Source organism: Mustela nigripes, chromosome 10 (genome assembly GCF_022355385.1).
Source record: "Mustela nigripes isolate SB6536 chromosome 10, MUSNIG.SB6536, whole genome shotgun sequence".
NCBI classification, from domain to species: Eukaryota; Metazoa; Chordata; class Mammalia; order Carnivora; family Mustelidae; genus Mustela; species Mustela nigripes.
This window is the reverse complement of record NC_081566.1, coordinates 47,280,056-47,284,802: the sequence shown is the minus strand read 5'-3', so window position 1 is coordinate 47,284,802 and position 4,747 is coordinate 47,280,056.

Sequence of the window (4,747 nt, the reverse complement as noted above, 5' to 3'; positions counted from 1 at the left end):
AGGGGGTAAGGAAGGAAAAAAGGAAACAAGATCGGATTGGGGGGGAGACAAACCATAAGATACTCTTAATCTCACAAAACAAACTAAGGATCGCTGCGGGGAGGGAGGTAGGGAGAGGGGGGTGGGGTTATGGACACTGGGGAGAGTATGCGATATGGTGAGTGCTGTGAAGTGTGTAAACTTGGCGATTTACAGACCTGTACCCCTGGGGCTAATAATATATTATATGTCAATAAAAAATTAAAAATTAAAAACAAATCTATGCTTTTTTTTTTTCCCAAAGACACAATGAAGTTATTTTTCCAGCAAAAGACTGTTTTTTGGGGGCACCTGGGTGGCTCAGTGGGTTAAGCCTCTGCCTTCAGCCAAGGTCATGATCCCAGGGTCCTGGGATCGAGCCCCGCATCGGGCTCTCTGTTCAGCAGGGACCCTGCTTCCCCTCCTCTCTCTCTACCTGCCTCTCTGCCTACTTGTGATCTCTGTCAAATAAATAAATAAAATCTTTAAAAAAAAAATTAAAAAAAAAAAGACTGTTTTTTGCCTGTCCTCTCATAGCAGTTTCTTAGAGTTTGTTAGGAGATTCCAGAGGAAGCAAGTCATAGCTTCTTGACTTGTTTGTTTAGCATATAGCATAGCGTATAAACATTACACACAAAAATGGATAAATATTGTTTTTGATGAAGAACAAAATACATAGAATATTTTATATCATTTTGCCGAAGAATTAACTCAAGAACAATATTGTTCAAGATTTTTTTTTTTTTAATTTTACTATGAAAAGTGTTGCTCAGGTCTCAGATGTGACTAAAATAACATGACTATTTTAAGACGCCTATAAACCCATGCTGTATGACATGAAAATGAACATCAACTGCAATTCTTCTCAATCAGCAAAGGGCTATTATAACACAGAATAAATACTTGAGGGTTTATTTCTGAGAAAGTACTCAAGAAATATTTTTGTGAAGAAGTATCACTAATTAATGCAGATTCTAGCTAAAGTAGAAAGTGTTACCGCAGTGGTCCAATTATAAGTATCTCACTGTATTTTATGCTCTCTTAAAAATACCAATATAGGGACGCCTGGGTGGCTCAGTTGGTTTGACGACTGCCTTCGGCTCAGGTCATGATCCCAGAGTTCCGGGATCGAGTCCCGCATCGGGCTCCCAGCTCCATGGGGAGTCTGCTTCTTCCTCTGACCTTCTTCTCGCTCATGCTCTCTCTCTCACTGTCTCTCTCTCAAATGAATAAATAAAATCTTTAAAAAAAAAATACCAATATAAAAATGCAGATTGACATCTTAGAGATCTAAAGTTGATGATGATCCCTAGCTAAACAAAGGGACTGTTTCCAGGACATAAGATCAGTATATAAGCAAAAAAATGTTTCCACATGTTTCAAATAGTTTCGTCTCACTCTGACGGGGAATAAATATATTTTTAGATATACACGTAGGGAGTCTTATGCATACATGGTAAGACTACCCATGATGGAACAGTTCCAGAAGTCCTTGAGGCCTTATCATTCAAATTGTAGTAAATCAGCCACTGATATAACTAAAAAATGGAACTGGAATAATCAGCATTCTTTAGTATTTTTCTTTCCCCTTCAGTGGGTGAATATTTGAGTTCCAATCCAGGAGAAGTCTAGAACTTTCAGATTTGGTTATATACTGATCTTAGGTCCCAAATACTGTTCCTTTGTTTATCTATCCCAGCCCTTCACCTCATGTTGGGTAAACAAGGTTGCTCATGGTAACATGAAACAAAAGGCTTTGGACTGAGATACAAAGCAACCGAATTAGTGTCTGTTCACTCACCTGACGTCATTGTACCTTTAGCACCAGTAGGTCTCATTCTCCTCACCTATCGAATAAAGGGGTGGGACCAGCTGATTTGACTGAGCCATACACAGTGTGGGCTTTATTACATACCACTACTAAGGGATTCATTATTCTTTTTCTCTGTAACGAGCTTGGACTCATTTTGTAATTCCTCCAAAATGTTTTCATTAGGAAGTGGATAAAAAACCACCTTGGCTTTTAATGTTGGTTGAGGGAATTCTGAAATTTTTTACTTTGGAACAGAGAACTTAAACTGCTATCTTTTCAAGAGTTCTAGGTGGTAGCATGTGTTTTATGTTAGTAACTGTTAAAATAGCTTTCAGATCATTTTAGCCTAATAATACACTAGATATTTTACATTTTCCTTAGCATATTTATTAAAACAATTCAAAAATTGATTATACTTCTCAAACACTGTAAGGGTATGTCCACATTAACACATATTTACATGGTATTTGTTTTATCGTGAGTGCTTTGAAATTGATAAGTTAAAACATATTGTTAGATTTCTGATATCAGAACCTGACAATATTTATTATTTTTCTTTCTTAGACATATATTTTCAAACTCTAGAGATCTATGAGATAAGCCTTCAGTGTATCTGCCCAAAAATAAAATCTTATCTTCTCCCAAAGAAGATAGTGACAGAGATTTGTACAATTCAGATTTAAATATCTTGGCAGAGATGAACACTTTCCTATTTATAATTCATCAGTCACACTATAGTTTCATCGGCTGCAAAAGACTCTTTACCAATTTTGGAAGAACGATTACAACAAAGAGATATGTAAAGCTTTCTCCAAAGACATAATAGGGTGTGATTTGAAGAAAATCCTAAGATACCACTGCCCAAAAATATCTCCCCCATATCTAGGACCTGAAATTCCCATCTCTGGTCATAGAAGATGAAAAATGGGATTTAAATTCAAGCTGTAAGTGAAGAATGAAACACGTGTGTTGATACTATACTTGTTGCCTAGCAGAAAGCAAAATTCAGGAAAATAGAACATAGGCCTATAGGGTGGCCCAAAAAAATAGGCTGAAAGAACAAAGATATTTAGGTAACCAGAAGTCACCAGATACCAAATAGGACATGGAAGTTGGGGGACACAGATGGGAAGAGTGCTTATTAAAATCTTCCTATGTTGCCAAATGGTAATTTATTTTTTTTTATAAACATATATTTTTATCCCCAGGGGTACAGGTCTGTAAAAAACAACAACAAAAAAAAATCTTCCTATGTTGCTAGTAGAAAACCAAAGGGAGAGAGGGGTTTCACTTAAAAAGGAGGCATTCTAAAATGCTAACTATACATTTTTGTGGGAAAAAAAATTAGCAGCATTCCTATAGAAATAAATGAGCGAGTAAATTAAACTCCTTAGTAAATAGTATTTATAGAGGTGTTCGTTGAACAAAACTTTACCTAGCTCCTATGGAGTACAGGTATCATACATGCAATCATTAATTAGGTGAAGCTTCTGTTCTCATGGGTGTGTGCACTGAAAATTAAAATGCAAAATAATAATCCAAAGTAATAATGGCCAAGGTTGACATGTGCAGAGTGCGGTGGAGTCCCAGGAGAAGCATCTACTTCTACCCCCACAGAATTTAGAAAGAAAATAAGATGATTTGTAAGATGATTTGTAAGATGATTCTTGAAGAACAATGAAAAGATCACTCAGAGGTAAGAAGAAAACAGAGTAGATTGGAACAAGGGTAAAAAAAGGGAAATCTCATTGCAATTAAGAAGTTTTAAAAGATGGTTGAAGGTTCTAGAATCAGACCAATTTCAGTCCAAATCCTGGCTCCAACATTTAGCAGCTGTGCGAATTTGGGGAACCATTTAATCTCTCTGAACTTTGTTTTTTCTTCACCTGTAAAATGATAATAGCAAAACATGAGTACCATCTAACTCCTGGGCTTTTATCTAGCCACATGCATATAAGTTCCTGTGCTCAATAATATTGAACCATTTTATTAGTAACTGTAAAAGCTCAGATGAGAGACAATGATAGTCTAAGCTAGGCAAATGGGAGAAACAGAGGGAGAAATTGAGAACAGGTCAGATACAGAGAATGATCAGGGTTGATCCAAATTCTAATTTGAGCATCAGGGTAAGTACAGGATGCACTTATTTGAAAAAAGCAGCTCAGGATGAGCAGGTTTGGGAAACAGGTTGAGCATGAAGTGCCTACATGCCGTAAGTGGGATTCCAGAGCAGGATTCCGGAGCAGAAATGTAGATCTGGGAATTGTTAGCACAGCTGACTCGAGGACCAGAAGAGATCTTGTAGTGAAGCTGTGCAGGACAGACAGCAAAAACCCAAAAGACCCACTCAAGCCTTCATTTAAGGAACAAGATAATATATTAATAACACTTAGATTCTCATTGGCAGCTCATCACATCATATCTAGTAATGATAATGACTATTTATTGAGTTTTACTATGCAGCAGATACTATGCTAAGTGTTTGGAAACATTATTCACTCATTCAGTAAATAATTATTGAACATCTGCCATATACCAATGTGGTTGTCAGAGATAGGGAGTCACCAACAGACCAAGCAGTATACATGTCTGCCCTGAAGGAGCTTACATTGTCTTTATGTCATAAAATAGTAATCATAGAAGGTCATATTGGCTATAAAGAAAAAAAACAGCATAATAGGATAGAGAGTAGCAAGATGGTGTGGATGTTCTGGAAAAAGCAGTCAAGGAATCCTCCCTCGGTATTTATATGCTTCTCTCTTTTGACGAGCCTAATCAAGGGTGAGGAATCTGAGCTCTTGAGAAGTTAAATAACTTTCAGTATCTCTCACTAGAACCAGGATTTTTCTAACTCTAATACCTCAATCATCTTGTGCCTTAATCAGTATAATCAATATAATCATATCATATAACTCA